Source organism: Nerophis lumbriciformis, linkage group LG13 (assembly GCF_033978685.3).
Source record: "Nerophis lumbriciformis linkage group LG13, RoL_Nlum_v2.1, whole genome shotgun sequence".
Taxonomy (NCBI): domain Eukaryota; kingdom Metazoa; phylum Chordata; class Actinopteri; order Syngnathiformes; family Syngnathidae; genus Nerophis; species Nerophis lumbriciformis.
The window spans coordinates 35,720,144-35,737,920 of NC_084560.2; the positions used below are offsets into that span (position 1 = coordinate 35,720,144).

Consider the following 17,777-nt stretch of genomic DNA (forward strand, 5'->3'; position numbering starts at 1 on the left):
ACATGCTAACAATAGCCCGCTTGCAGCTAGCATTAGTAAAATGCCAAAATATATGACACTGATATGTATACTAGCAAAATTAGCTCAAAAAGCTAGCATGCTAAAATACTAACTCTAGCATGGGTCAAGTACCAAAATGTATTACTCTGCGATGTATGCATGAATAATGTGTTAAAAAAGTTAGCATGCTAACATTAGCATACATCGAGTATCAAAATATGACTGATGTATACCTATAAAATGTGTTTAAAAAGCTAGCCTACCAACATTAGCATGCTAAAATGAAGCATTCGTCAAGTAACAAAATAAATGACGCTGAGATTTAAACCTGGAAAATTGGCTAAAAATAATCTAGCATGCTAAAATACTAACTGTAACATATGTCAAGTACCAAAATGTATTACTCTGCGATATATGCATAAATTATGTGTTCAAAAAATGTGCCTGCTAACGTTAGCATCCATTGAGTACCAAAATATGACTGGTGTATACCTGTAACATTTGTTTAAAAAGCTATCCTAAAAACGTCAGCATGCTAACAGGTAAAATTTGTCAGGTAACAAAATTAATGATGCTGAGATGTAAACCTGGAAAATTGGCTGAAAAAAAGCTAGCATGCTAAAATACTAACTGTAATATGTGTCAAGTACCAAAAAATATTACTCTGCAATGTGTACCTGAAAAATGTGTTTAAAAAGTTAGCATGCTGAAATTAGCGTAAATCGAGTATCAAAATATGACTGGTGTATACTTATAAAATGTGTTTAAAAAACTAGCCTACCAACGTTAGCATGCTAAAAGGTAGCATTCGTCAAGTAACAAAACAAATGACGCTGAGATCTAAACCTGGAAAATTGGCTAAAAAAAGTTAGCATGCTCAAATACTAACTGTAACACAAGTCAAGTACCAAAATATATTACTCTGCAATGTGTACCTGAAAATGTGTTTGAAAAGTTAGCATGCTAACATTAGCATACATCGAGTATCAAAATATGACTGTTGTATACCTGTAACATTTGTTTAAAACGCTAGCCTAAAAATGTCAGCATGCTAACAGGTAACATTTGTCAAGTAACAAAATAAATTACGCTAAGATATAAATCTGAAAATTGGCTAAAAAAGCTAGCATGCTAATATGCTAACTGTTACATATGTCGAGTACCAAAATATATTACTCTGAAAAGTGTACTTGACAAATGTGTTTAAAAAGTTAGCATGCTAACGTTAGCATCCATTAAGTACCAAAATATGACTGGTGTATACCTATAACATTTGTTTAAAAGCTAGCCTACCAACGTTAGCATGCTGATAGGTAGCATTCGCCAAGTAACAAAATAAATTATGCTTAGATGTAAACCTGGAAAATTGGCTAAAAAAGCTAGCATGCTAAAATACTAACTCTAGCATGCGCCAAGTACCAAAATATATTACTCTGCGATGTATGCATGAAAAATGTGTGGCAATTTCCAACTTTGACGCTTTCCTTCATTTTCAGGAGACTGCCCCCTCTTCCTCTCACGCGAGACCCGCCCATAATTGTGATGTGGCCCTCAGTAAAAACAAGGTCTACAAGATCACTGGTGAACATTGTTGTTTTGATGTTGTTGTTGCGTCTTTTCGGCAAACATTTTGCACACAAAATTTTTTTCTAAAATTAAGTCACATGTTCCCCGTCAACATTTTTATGATACCAGTATTTTATTATTTTTTGCCAGCGCTTGGCGGCTGTGTGTTTGTGTTGGTTTAGCCGACACATCACAAAATCGCAGGTAGCTTAATCCTCCGCTTCAAAGTGGGCCAACACAAAGCCTCTGCACTGGCCAGCGGAGGACAAAGAGCAGATCTGGTTAGTGAGCTTCAGTGGGCACGAGTGTGCGCCATGAAAAATTTACATCCCCGCTGCCGTAACACACATGCGGGCGTGATGGTCGCCCGCGGGCGTTTCCAGTCAGCTGCATGGAACATCTTGGCGTTCCCGAATGCGCTTATTTTAGCACAACGAGCAGGCGGAAAACAAGGAATATGGGGGTGACCTTATATGGCGTGACTCCAAAACCTCACTGTTTTGTTTTTTATCGAGCTGCAGCCACCAAAGATGAAAGAAGCGAGCTTGGACAAAATATATATGGCGATAAATATATAGCAGACAATATATATAAGCATCCATCCGTCTTCTTCCACTAATCCCAGGTCGGGTCGCGGGGGCAGCAGCCCAAGCATAGAAGCCCAAACTCCCCTCTGCCCGTGACATGCATCACTATATATATATTATTTTATATGTATCACTATATATATTATTTGATATGTATCACTATATATATATTATTTGATATGTATCACTACATATACAAATATTTGATATGTATCACTATATATATTAATATCATTATAAAACAGCTACGTATACAGGAACGTATGAAGTAATTTCCAGTTGTAGTAAACTATCATTCATCTAATTGTTCATTTATTCTTAATAGAACGTTAAAAGTTATTCAAGTCTGTCTGTGTATATATATATATATATATATATATATATATATATATATATATTTTATATAAACATATTGATTATTTGACTGCTCTTTGGTAAGAATGAATGTGTGTGTGTGTATATACATATACACACATATATATGTATATATAAATGTATATGTATACATACATATATGTACATATATGTCCGATGTTTTCCTTTTCCTACTATTGATAAAATCAATTGATTGCCTTTCGTAACAATGTCAGAGCGATACACTGTACATCTTCCAGAAGGCCAACAAATGGATGTACATACATACATACATACACATATATATATATATATATATATATATATATATATATATATATATATATATAAATATATATATATATATATATATATATATATATATATATATATATATATATATATACACACATACATATATATATTCATACATACATATATATGTATATATATTAGGGCTGCAACAACTAATCGATTAAATCGATTATAAAAATAGTTGCCGATTAATTTAGTCATCGATTCGTTGGATCTATGCTGTGCGCATGCGCAGACGCAATTATTATTATTTTTTTATACTTTTTTATTTTTATTTTTTTTAATAAACCTTTATTTATAAACTACAACATATACAAACAGCTGAGAAACAATAATCAAAATAAGTATGGTACTAGTATGCTGTTTTTTAAAATAAAATACTGGAAAGGATAGAAATGTAGTTTGTCTCTTTTAGCCGATTATTAATCGATTAATCGAAGTAATAATCGACAGATTAATCGATTATCAAATTAATCGTTAATTGCAGTCCTAATATATATACATACATACGTATATATGTATATATACACACATATATATATATGTATATGTATATATATATACATACATGTATATGTATATATATACACATACATGTATATATATACATACATACACACATATATATATATATATATATATATATATATATAGATGTACACAGTATATATCATAAAAACATATTGATTATTTGACTGGTCTTTGGTAAGAATGATGTCATAATGTTTAGTTTCAATGAATGAAAATGTTGCTAATGGATGCTAAAGTCAAGCTAACATGCTGCAGCAAGTGTGGGCCATGGAGATATGTGTGAGTGTGCTGGTTTGGCGACGTATGCTCCCACTGCTGGATGAATGCAATCTGACAGACGCTCCATGACCCTGAACATCTGACAGTTCGTCATACTTCAGCTGCCTTTAGGATGCTTTTTTTTTTTTTCAAACAACATTATTAAATGTCCTCGATGATGATGATGCTGACTTCCACTAAGATCTGTTTACCGTCAGACATGATTAAGTCACTCGGATAAAACTCAACACTATTTTGTATTTCATTCAATCGTTTATTTTTTGTTGCCGTTGGCATTTCCATGCAGATTTATGAGAGAGTATTATCTCAGAAGTGATTGTCGCTGCAACAATTCCACTTCACTGCTGTCCGCTAGCACCTGGCATGCTAATCTCAAGACACAGGGATAGGTACAGTTCACATTGGAACTGACACGGTACCATTTCCCAGTATCTACTGTCTGAAGCTCAATGTGTTATGTTGCGACCTACAAAGTGTTAGTACTGAAAGTATCGTACTTATTACACACCAGATGTGTCATATTAGTTGTAGTTGTCATTAATACATTTCAAAGTGTTGAAATGTAATAATAATAATAATAATATACTTTATTTGTAAAAAAGCACTTCACATTGAGTAAACAACCTCAAAGTGCTACAGTGTATTACAAAAATAAAAATAATAAAAAGGTAATACAAATAAATAAAAATAAAAACTAGAACAGCCTAATAGCTAGAACTAGTATGCATATATCTAAAAAAAATATGTTTTTAAAAAGAAGGGTTTTTAAACCTTGTTTAAAAGCATCCACGGTCTGTGGTTCCCTCAGGTGGTCAGGGAGAGCTTTCCACAGACTGGGAGCGGGAAAAATCTCTAAAGCTAACAGTAGCATGTCAATGGCAAATCTAATATAAGTTAGCATCAAGCTCGCGCATTTTGGAAGGGTGGAGCCTTACTTTATATTCGAGTGTTCTCTACCAAGCATATATACAACATTAGTACCAGGGAGTTTGGTTGAGTCCGCTCTCGGTGCTGCTTGACTGATGGTCTACCTGAGCAACCGGACGTGCAACAAAGGTACGGAAATATGGCAACGTTTGATTTGACGTGAATTTGTACCCGACAGTAATTAAGTGATGTGAATTGTGAAGTGAATTACATTTATATAGCGCTTTTTCTCAAGTGACTCAAAGCGCTTTACATAGTGAAACCCAATATCTAAGTTACATTTAAACCAGTGTGGGTGGCACCGGGAGCAGGTGGGTAAAGTGTCTTGCCCAAGGACACAACGGCAGTGACTAGGATGGCGGAAGCGGGGATCGAACCTGCAACCCTCAAGTTAAGTTAAACTGATTTTTGAAGGGATCGATCCCTGGCAGGATTGTGTCCGTTGATCAAGTTAAGTTAAAGTTAAAGTACCAATGATTGTCACACACACACTAGGTGTGGCGAAATTTGTCCTCTGCATTTGACCCATCCCCTTGTTCACCCCCTGGGAGGTGAGGGGAGCAGTGGGCAGCAGCGGTGCCGCGCCCGGGAATCATTTTTGGTGATTTAACCCCCCAAAGTTGCTGGTACGGCCGCTCCACCAACCGAGCCATACCGCCCCAATAAACATCTAAATAACCTCCAGCTGGCACACAAACAGGTAAGCATGCTAAGCTATAGGCACTAGCAGCTACACAACAGCTTAGCAAACAGCTAGACGTATGTAATAAGTGTCCTTCTTTGAACAATATAAACTATTTATAAAAAAATTTAAAAAAAGGCTTAAATTATTGGGCATCTAAAAGGGTCCAACTCATCCATCCATCCATCCATTTTCTATCACTTGTCCCTTTTGGAGTCACGGGGGCTGCTGGAGCCTATAAAAGTGTTAAATAAATCATTCATTTGTTATTTTTTTTAAATTTATTTCAACACTGAAGTCTCCAGGTCAACTTCAAATATGTCTGCCGATTATAAGTTTTTTTTAGGGATGTCCGATAATATCGGACTGCCGATATTATCGGCGATAAATGCTTTAAAATGTAATATCGGAAATTATCGGTTCGGTTTCAAAAAGTAAAATGTATGACTTTTTAAAACGCCGCTGTGTACACGGACGTAGGAAGAAATACAGAGCACCAATAAACCTTAAAGGCACTGCCTTTGCGTGCCGGACCAATCACATAATATCTACGGCTTTTCAGACACACAAGTGAATGCCATGCATACTTGGTCAACAGCCATACAGGTCACACTGAGGGTGGCCGTATAAACAACTTTAACACTGTTACAAATATGCGCCACAATGTGAACCCACACCAAACAAGAATGACAAACACATTTCGGGAGAACATCCGCATCGTAACACAACATAAACACAACAGAACAAATACCCAGAACCCCTTGCAGCACTAACTCTTCCGGGACGCCACAATATAAGCTACCCCCGCCCCACCTCAACCCCCACCCAACCCCGCCCACCTCAACCTCCTCATGCTCTCTCAGGGAGAGCATGTCCCAAATTTGAAGCTGCTGTTTTGAGGCATGTTAAAAAAAATAATGCACTTTGTGACTTCAATAATAAATATGGCAGTGCCATGTTGGCATTTTTTTCCATAACTTGAGTTGATTTATTTTTGGAAAACCTTGTTACCGGTACATTGTTTAATGCATCCAGCGCGGCATCACAACAAAATTAGGCATAATAATGTGTTAATCCCACAACTGTATATATCGGTATCGGTTGATATCGGAATCGGTAATTAAGAGTTGGACAATATCAAAATATCGGGTATCGGCAAAAAGCCATTATCGGACATCTCTAGTAATAAGTGTCCTTCATTGAACAAATATAAACTATTTATAAAAATTAAAAAAAGACTTATTGGGCATCTAAAAGGGTCCAACTCATAAAAGTGTTAAATAAATCATACACGTTTGTTTGTTTGTTTTTACTTTCAACATTGAAGTCTCCAGGTCAGCTTCATTTATTTAAGTTTTTTTTACCCTTTTAAAAAAATTTTTTTTTAGCAATGACAGATTTGCTTGCCAGTTTTGTGTTGTGAAAGTCAACTTATCTCTTGTTACATGTCACCGGTATGCTCTTTTATCCCACTTTTTCATGTTTTATTTTTTTCCCATCTAAAAATGGTTTCATAGAATATGATGTTAAAAAGGGGCAGCACGGTGATACAGGGGTTAGTGCATGTGCCTCACAATAAGAAGGTCCTGAGTAGTCCTGATTTCAATCCCGGGCTCGGAGTGGAGTTTGCATGTTCTCCCCGTGACTGCGTGGGTTCCCTCCGGGTACTCCGGCTTCCTACCACCTCCAAAAACATGCACCTGGGGATAGGTTGATTGGCAACACTAAATTGGCCCTAGTGTGTGAATGTGAGTGTGAATGTTGTCTGTCTATCTGTGTTGGCCCTGTAATGAGGTGGCGACTTGTCCAGGGTGTACTCCGCCTTCTGCCCGAATGCAGCTGAGATAGGCTCCAGCACCCCCCGCCACCCCAAAAGGGACAAGCGGTAGAAAATGGATGGATGATGTTAAAAATAAGGCCACACCCCTGCCTTAGAGCATGGCTTTGCTGAGATTTATGTCTTTTAGAGGCCAAAAAACCATCCAAGCAACCCCAAATATTTGACCATGTTCAATTTGTGGCATCCTGCTATTTACAAGCGGATTAGCGGGGATGTTCTGGGCCGCTTCAATCTCTACATGTCGTCTTGGCGCGGCCCCAGAGCGTCGCCGACGCGGACCCGCTTGACAAACAAACACACCAGTCGGGCCAAAGAAAACCTCGCACGAGCCTTCCCGAGCAAACGTGGCCAAGATTTAGGAGGAGACGAGGAAAAGACGGCAACACTTTCACCCGCCGGTCGTTGGGGATTTACTTTTAGCCGCGGGGATTCGGGTCAACTTTAGCATGACGGACAAGCTCATTATGCCGCGTCGCCTCAACGTTGAAACGTGACGCATTAGAACCAACGTGTTTGTTTATGAGGCGGCAATAACAGGCGCTGCCGTGTTTGGACGCCAACAGCCCGCCGTATTCAACCTGATGAAAGAGCGAGGTGCATACTTGCCAACCTTGAGACCTCCGAATTCGGGAGATTGGGGGAGGGGGGGTTGAGGTGGGCGGGGTCGGGGTTAAGGGGGGAGGAGTATATTTATAGCTACAATTCACTGAAATTCAAGTATTACTTATATACATAGACTGTATATATATATTAGGGGTGTGGGAAAAAATAGATTCGAATTCGAATCGCGATTCTCACGTTGTGCGATTCAAAATCGATTCTCCTTTTGAAAAAAATAGATTTTTTTTTAAAATATTTATTTATTTATTTATTTAAATTAAATAATCTGACAAAACAATACACAGCAATACCATAACAATGCAATCCAATTCCAAAACCAAACCCGACCCAGCAACACTCAGAACTGCAATAAACAGAGCAATTGAGAGGAGACACAAACACGACACAGAACAAACCAAAAGTAGTGAAACAAAAATGAATACTATCAACAACAGTATCAATATTAGTTACAATTTCAACATAACAGTGATTAAAAATCCCTCATTGACATTATCATTACACATTTGTAAAAAAAATGTAAGAAAAAGAACAGTAGTGTCACAGTGGCTTACACTTGCATCGCATCTCATAAGCTTGACAACACACTGTGTCCAATATTTTCACAAAGATAAAATAAGTCATATTTTTGGTTCATTTAATAGTTAAAACAAATTTACATTATTGCAATCAGTTGATAAAACATTGTCCTTTACAATTATAAAAGCTTTTTACAAAAATCTACTACTCTGCTTGCATGTCAGCAGACTGGGGTAGATCCTGCTGAAATTCTATGTATTGAATGAATAGAGAATCCTTTTGAATCGGGAAAAAAATCGTTTTTGAATCGAGTATCGTGTTGAATTGAAAAAAAAAAAAAGGATTTTGAATCGAATCGTGACCCCAAGAATCGATATTGAATCGAATCGTGGGACACCCAAAGATTCACAGCCCTAATATATATATATATAAATAAATAAAATAAATACTTGACTTTCAGTGAATTCTAGCTATCCATCCATCCATCTTCTTCCGCTTATCCGAGGTCGGGTCGCGGGGGCAGCAGCCTAAGCAGGGAAGCCCAGACTTTCCTCTCCCCAGCCACTTCGGCCAGCTCTTCCCGGGGGATCCCGAGGCGTTCCCAGGCCAGCCGGGAGACATAGTCTTCCCAACGTGTCCTGGGTTTTCCCCGTGGCCTCCTACCGGTTGGACGTGCCCTAAGCACCTCCCTAGGGAGGCGTTCGGGTGGCATCCTGACCAGAGGCCCGAACCACCTCATCTGGCTCCTCTCGAATTCTAGCTATATATACATATATATATTTATTTCATTATATATATACAGTATATATAGATAAAATAAATACTTGAATTTCAGTGTTCATTTACTTACACATATACACACACATAAAAGTCTGATGTACAAAATGTGCAGGCAGCATCACCCCTTCCCCTTCAAGCTGTCCTGAATGAACTGAAATTATTTTTTCCAATCATTTTGGAACTTGCAAGCGTACTTTTTCTTCTTACTCGTCGTCGCCATGTCTCTTCTTCGTTCTTCTGCTTCGTCTCTGTTATGTTTTTGGACATTACTATTTGCCATAGTTTTGAAGCAATGCATGATGGGAATCCGGATGTTGTGTGTCAGTGTATTAACGTGCCGGCTGGAATAAAGACACGCTGAGAAATAGCTCCGTGCCTGCCTACTATATGGGTTATAGATAAACCTATGGATAACGGAGACATATATAATAGTCTCCTTTTCAGGTGAGAGAGGACGCTAAAGGCAGTGCCTTTAAGGCACGCCCCCAATATTGTTGGCCTGGTGGAAATCGGGAGAAATTCGGGAGAATGGTTGCCCTGGGAGATGTTCGGGAGGGGCACTGAAATTCGGGAGTCTCCCAGGAAAATCGTGAGGGTTGGCAAGTATGGCGAGGAGTGGTCGTGAGGAAGAGTGACAGTCGCACGTTGATATCTGCGTTGGCCTTTTACAAGCCCCGCCCACACAGCCCAAAACACTCACCTATTGGACGGAGACATTTATTTTATATTTCTATTTTATTGGCCCTCGGCATAATGTAAAATATATATATATAAATATATATATACAGTATAATACATATATACATTCAGTATGTATAAAACATATTACACAAAGTTAAAATGTGTAAAAAAAAAAGTGGTAGTTATATAGGCCAACATTGGAGAGATTTTAGTGTTTTAGGGGCTGTTTGCAAGGCAGCACGGTGGAACAGGGGTTAGTGCATGTGCCTCACAATTAGAGATGTCCGATAATGGCTTTTTTGCCGATACCCGATATTCCGATATTGTCCAACTCTTAATTACCGATTCCGATATCAACCGATACCAATATATACAGTCGTGGAATTAATTTTGTTGTGATGCCCCGCTGGATGCATTAAACAATGTAACAAGGTTTTCCAAAATAAATCAACTCAAGTTATGGAAAAAAATGCCAACATGGCACTGCCATATTTATTATTGAAGTCACAAAGTGCCTTATCTTTTTTAACATGCCTCAAAACAGCCACTTGGAATTTGGGACATGCTCTCCCTGAGAGAGCATGTGGAGGTTGAGGTGGGCGGGGTTGGGGGGGGGTGTATATTGTAGCGTCCCGGAAGAGTTAGTGCTGCAAGGGGTTCTGGGTATTTGTTCTGTTGTGTTTATGTTGTGTTACGGTGCGGATGTTCTCCCGAAATGAGTTTGTCATTCTTGTTTGGTGTGGGTCCACAGTGTGGCGCATATTTGTAACAGTGTTAAAGTTGTTTATACGGCCACCCTCAGTGTGACCTGTACGGCTGTTGACCAAGTATGACTTGCATTCACTTGTGTGTGTGAAAAGCCGCATATATTATGTGACTGGGCCGGCACGCAAAGGCAGTGCCTTTAAGGTTTATTGGCGCTCTGTACATCTCCCTACGTCCGTGTACACAGCGGCGTTTTAAACAGTCATAAATTTTACTTTTTGAAACCGATACCGATAATTTCCAATATCACATTTTTAAAGCATTTATCGGCCGATAATATCGGCAGTCCGATATTATCGGACATCTCTAGTCACAATACGAAGGTCCTGAGTAGTCCTGAGTTCAATCCCAGACTCTGGATCTTTCTGTGTGGAGTTTGCATGTTCTCCCCGTGACTGCGTGGGTTCCCTCCGGGTACTCCGGCTTCCTCCCACCTCCAAAGACATGCACCTGGGGATAGGTTGATTGGCAACACTAAATTGGCCCTAGTGTGTGAATGTGAGTGTGAATGTTGTCTGTCTATCTGTGTTGGCCCTGCGATGAGATGGCGACTTGTCCAGGGTGTACCCCGCCTTCCGCCCGAATGCAGCTGAGATAGGCTCCAGCACTCCCCGTGACCCCAAAAAAGGGACAAGCGGTAGAAAATGGATGGATGAATGGGGCTGTTTGCAACCATATGCTAACTTGCTTGCTTAAACTGTTGTAAGCGTTAAATACCGGCCTTTTAAGACTTTTTAACACGTAACGACGTACTTGCAACACACACGCATTGACTTTGTGTTGTCAGCTCATGATAGCGATTTGACAAAGTTTGGCTAGTTAACGTTAGCTGTCATATAACGTATATTTTAGCATGACAGCCCGATTAATGCAAACTTGACACCTCGTTGGCTGGTTCTGAGACAAGATCGATTGCTTCAGGCTTAATTTACCTGATCTCCCTCTCCATGTGAGACAGGCCCCTTCTTTGGCTATTTTTAAGACCCTTCTTAAAACCCATTTTTATTCACTGGCTTTTAACCCAGAATGAGACTTTGAACTGTTTTTAGCTTTTAACTTTTTGAACTGTTTTTAACTTTTAAACTGTTTTTATCCAACAAACTGTTCTTAGGGTAATTTATATTTGCTTTTTAATTGTGTATTTTTATTTCTGTTTTAAATGTTATTTTTTAGTCTGTCCTTTGCCTCTATTTCTTTGTGGTGTACAGCCCTTTGTTTTTCAACTGTGCTTGTTTTTAAAGGGCTTTAAAAATAAAGTTGGTATGGTATGGTATGGTATGAAGGGAGGCGAGAGTTTTGAAGCAACAAATATTTCTGCACTAAATTTTTTTGGACTTAATTTTTCTACACTGAAATTGTTTAGACGGATTTTCTTTAATTTTTATACACAATTTTTTTTTTTTTTACACTTGACGTGACGTCCATTGTACTGGTCATCCTGATGTGGGATCTGAGCCGAAGATGTCGTTGTGGCTTGTGCAGCCCTTTGAGACACTCTTGATTTAGGGCTATATAAGTCAACTTTGATTGATTGATTGACACTTAATTTTTACACATTGAATTATTTTACACTGAACTTTATACACCGACATTTTTTACACTAATATTTATACACTGCATTTTTTACACTCAATGTTTATACATTGAAATGTTTGACATTGAATTTTAACACTGATTTTTTTACACACATTTTTACACTGACTTTTGGCACAGTTTTATTATACACTGAATTTCTACACACATAATTATTTTACATTGAATTTTCATATGCTGACATTTTTTACACTAATATTTATACACTGAATGTCTTTACACTCAGTTTTTATACACTGACATTTTTGACATTGAATTTTAACATTGATTTTTTTACACTGAATTTTTATACGCTGACATTTTTTACACAAATATTTATACACTGAATTTTTTTCCACTCAATTTTTGTACATTAAAATTGTTTACATTTAATTTTTAACACCAATTTTTACACTGAATTTTTATACAGATTTTTTTTTACACTGAATTGACATTTTTGACAATTAATTTTTAACACTGATTTTTTTAAACACACATTTTTTTACACTACATTTTTATACACTGTCATTTTTTACACTGAATTTTTGCCCACATACGTTTACACTGAATTTTTTTCACACTACATTTTTATACACTGAATTTTTTTACACTAAATGATTTTACACTGAATTTTTTAAAACTGAATTTTTATACACATATTTTTTTTACACTGTATTTTATACACTGAATTTTAATAAAGTAATATTTGACACTGATTTATTTTACACTGACTCCTGATGGGTGCTGGTTAGCGCCTTGCATGGCAGCTCCCTCCATCAGTGTGTGAATGTGTGTGTGAATGGGTAAATGTGGAAGTAGTGTCAAAGCGCTTTGAGTACCTTGAAGGTAGAAAAGCGCTATACAAGTACAACCCATTTATCATTTATTTATTATACTGAATTTTAACACTATTTTTACAAACTGAATTTTTAAACACAAACTTTACTTATAAATTGTTTATTGAATAAACGTGTCAACATAATTTGATGTAAACACATTCAGTTACATAAATTGAGTGTCAAAATATTTTTTGAATTAAAGACAAAAAATTAACCCCCATATTGTAATTTTTGACACTGAAGTTTGGCACTGAATTTTTATCCACAATTTTTTTTACACTACATTTTTATACACCGGCATTTTTTTACACTGAATTTTTGCCCACTGGCTCCAGCCCCCCCGCAACCCCAAAAAGGGACAAGCGGTAAAAAATGGATGGATAGATGGACTTTTACACTGAATTTTTATAAACTGAATTTTTTGCACACTACGTTTCTATACACTGATTTTTTTTTACATTAAATTATTTTACACAGATTTTTTTTTAACTGAATTTTTATACACAGATTTTTTTTACACTGAATGATTTTACACTGAACTTCTACACTGTATTTCTATACACTGAATTTGAATAAACTAATGTTTAACACTGATTTATTTTACACTGACTTATTACACTGAATTTTAACACACTCTATTTTTACAAACTGAATTTTTATACACAAACTTTGCTCACAAATTGTTTATTGAATAAACTTGTCAGCATAATTTGGAGTAAACAAATTCAGTTACATAAATTGAGTGTCAAAAAAAAGCTTTCGTATTAAAGACAACAATTAAACCCCATATTGTGTGTCTCTCGCAAAAAAAAACACACATTGGTAACCAAATATTTGTTATATTTGCAACAAAAAAAGATATGTACGACAATAAAATATTTGCAAGCAAACATTTGTTTTTTCTATATATATATATATATATATATATATATATATATATATATATATATATATATATATATATATATATATATATATTTGTGTGTAATATTTTTTGGGGTGATAAATTACATTTTTTGTTTGGTTTCATAAAAAGACCATAAAAAAATGTGCTTATGTGTACAAATAATCAATCTGGTGGTGATGCTTGTCATGCACTGTCTCGTAGTTGAATGTGTGTGACAAGCATCACCCCCAAACTGATTATTTGTACTCATAAGCACATTTTTTATATATAATTAGTAATTGTAAAAAAGATAGACATTTTTTTGTTTTTAAAAAGGTAACTTAGCCCCTATAATGTACTAAATGTATGCAAAGAAATAATGCATTAAAAAAGTCAACAAATATGGAGAATTATGACAATTGATAAAAACCAGTAGGAAACGTAAAGCAACGTAGGCCAAAATTCTAATTAAATGTGCGGGTTCAGCAGGCGGACTGCAATGGAGAAGTAGGCCACGGGACAAAAGTATTTATCTTTGTGTCAACGTGACCTGCTGCCTCTTTAATCTGAAGAGGTCGGTATGTGTGTTCAATGTTCCCAGGTGGCGCTGTGGCTTAGTTGGTTAAAGCGCCTGTCTAGTAAACAGGAGATCCTGGGTTCGAATCCCAGCAGTGCCTTTTGTGGTGGCAGTAAATAATCCAACACGGGGCCAAAGAAAATTGCGACTGTTCCTTACTAGGATTGCGCAATATAGAGTAGAGGTGTGATTCGTTCAAGCACCTTATTCAATTCCATTCCCAATCTTGGAGTGACGACTCGGTTCAGAATCGATTTTTAATTCAACACGATTTTCGTAATGTATAATTTGGTGTAAAAATAAAAGTAAAACCTTTTCAAAAAAGGTTAGAGGTAACAAAAGCTCCCCTTAGCTGCTGACGTACAACTCATTAGACTTACGGCCTAAAAAATGTTTTTATAAATGTTTTCAAATGTTATTCCAAAAATCACATCATTCTAATAAAAGAAAAGAAAATAAAGAAACTCCAATCTCATCTTTAGAATACTAGTAATGTACAATGCAATTGAGAAGAAGTACAATACCCATTAAATACAGTACTAAAGAAATAAGGAAAACCATAAAAGAATAAAAGCAACAGTATCAATAATATACAAAAATTCAATAATAGTTAGTCCAAAATGGATTCTTAAAGAAAAAAAAAAAAAAAAAATTTAATTGCATAAAAAAAAGAAAGAAAAAAATCGACATTTATGAAAATGCTAACGTTAGCGTCCTTGAAGTACCCAAATATAACTGGTGTTTGCCTATAACATGTTTAAAAAGCTAGCCTAATAACGGCAACATGCTAACAGGTAACATTTGTCAAGTGATGAAATAAATTACACCGAGATCTAAACCTGGAAAATTGGCTGAAAAAAAGCTAGCATGCTAAAATACATAACTGTAACATGCGTCAAGTACCAAAATATATTACTCTGCGATGGGTAACTGAAAAATGTGTTTAAAAAGTTAGCATGCTAACATTAACATACATCGAGTATCAAAATATGACTGGTGTTTACCTATAAAATTTGTTTAAAAAGCTAGCCTACCAACGTTAGCATGCTAACAGGTAGCATTCGCTGAGATCTAAACCTTGAAATTTGGTTAAAAAAGCTGGCATGCTCAAATACTAACTGTCACATGTGTCAAGTACCAAAATATATTACAATACAATACCTATTAAATACAGTACTAAAAAAGTAAGGAAAACCATAAAACAATAAAAGCAAACGCATCAATAATAATAACAACATCAATAATAGTTATTCCGAAATGAATTCTTAGAAGAAGGAAAAAAATTGCACAAAAAAATCCACATTTATGAAAATGATAACGTTAGCATCCATTAAGTACCAAAATATGACTGGTGTTTACCTACAAAATGTGTTTCAAAAAGCTAGCCTAATAACGGTAACATGCTAACAGGTAACATTTGTCAAGTGACAAAATAAATTACGCTGAGATGTAAACCTGGAAAATTGGCTGAAAAAAAGCTAGCATGCTAAAATACTAACTGTAATATGCATCTAGTACCGAAAATGTATTACTCTGTGACGAGTACCTGAAAAATGTGTTTAAAAAGTTAGCATGCTAACATTAGCATACATCAAGTATCAAAATATGACTGGCGTTTACCTATAACATTTGTTTAAAAAGCTAGCCTACCAACAGGTAGCATTTGCTAAGATCTAAACCTTGAAATTTGGCTGAAAAAGGTGGCATGCTCAAATAAAAATGTTATTACAATACAATACCTATTAAATACAGTACAAAAAAAATAAGAAAAAACATAAAAGAATAAAAGCAACAGTAGCAATAATAACAACAACATCAATAATAGTTAGTCCGAAATGGATTCTTAGAAGAAAAAAAAAATTGCACAAAAAGAGGAAAAAAATCGACATTTATGAAAACACTTACGTTAGCATCCATTAAGTACCAAGGTATGACTGGTGTTTACCTATAAAATGTGTTTAAAAAGCTAGCCTACCAATCAATCAATCAATGTTTATTCATATAGTGTCTCAAAGGGCTGCACAAGCCACAACGACATCCGCAGTACAGAACCCACATAAGGGCAAGGAAAAACTCACAACCCAGTGGGACTTCGATGTGAATGACTATGAGAAACCTTGGAGAGGAGGAGGAGGAGTTAGCATCCTACCAAAGTTAGGATGCTAACAGGAAGCCTTGAAAAATTGGCTAAAAAAGCTGTCATGCTCAAATACTAACTGTCTGCCTTAAACCAGATGAGGTATACGTCATATCGGGCCGCCATTTTATTTTGTCGTTTCCGAACAAATCCGGCATTTTGTTTGAGTTGTAAAATGACTGCGATGCCAATCCAAATTGACTCGAAAAGTGCATAAGGCTTTGTTTTTTTAAAAAACAAACATTTTGGACAACTTTACTGGATGACAAAAAAAAATAGATTTTCAAAATAAATGTGATTCTTATTTGTAACGATTCTTAATTGTTTAAAAAAAAATTAAATCTGTCCTGTTCAGCCTTTTAGACAAAGCATATAGTTGATGCAGATGATCATATCTGCTGTACACATTTACTTTAGAAAAGAGAAGTGTTGGATACTTCTCTTGTTGTCTTATTCGTATTTGACTTTATTAAATGTTTAGAAAGCATTTAATTAAACAAAGCCAGTTTGTAGCTGAGATAGGCTCCAGCGCCTCCCGCGACCCCAAAGGGAATAAGCGGTAGAAAATGGATGGATGGATGGATGGATGGAAGCCAGTTTTATTTTAAGTAACATATACCGTATTTTTCGGACTATAAGTCGCAGTTTTTTTCATAGTTTGGCCGGGGGTGCGACTTATACTCAGGAGCGACTTATGTGTGAAATTATTAACACATTACTGTAAAATATCAAATAATATTATTTAGCTCATTCACGTAAGAGACTAGACGTATAAGATTTCACGGGATTTAGCGATTAGGAGTGACAGATTGTTTGGTAAACGTATAGCATGTTCTATATGTTATAGTTATTTGAATGACTCTTACCATAATATGTTACGTTAACATACCAGGCACGTTCTCAGTTGGTTATTTATGCCTCATATAACGTACACTTATTCAGCCTGTTGTTCACTATTCTTTATTTATTTTAAATTGCCTTTCAAATGTCTATTCTTGCTGTTGGCTTTTATCAAATAAATTTCCCCCAAAAATGCGACTTATACTCCAGTGCGACTTACATATGTTTTTTTCCGTCTTTATTATGCATTTTCGGCCCGTGCGACTTATACTTCAAAAAATACGGTACATTTTTCAGAGCTGTTATGGAGGAATGTAGTTAATACATATATGAATGTAGCTAATACACACACACACACACACACACACACACACACACACACACACACACGTATATATATATATATATATATATATATATATATATATATATATATATATATATATATATATATATATAGGGAATAAGCGGTAGAAAATGGA

General features: G+C 36.0%; 1 protein-coding gene and 1 non-coding gene across 2 annotated transcripts in view; one reads left to right on the top strand and one right to left on the bottom strand.

The window, feature by feature from the left end:
- The window catches only part of LOC133613399 (aryl hydrocarbon receptor-like), an 81,864-nt gene that overhangs the window by 32,532 nt on the left and 31,555 nt on the right, over positions 1 to 17,777 (bottom strand). The gene's annotated exons all lie outside the window — the stretch shown is intronic.
- On the top strand, positions 14,345 to 14,418 carry trnat-agu (transfer RNA threonine (anticodon AGU)). Its single transcript has one exon. It is a non-coding gene; the product is annotated as a tRNA-Thr (tRNA).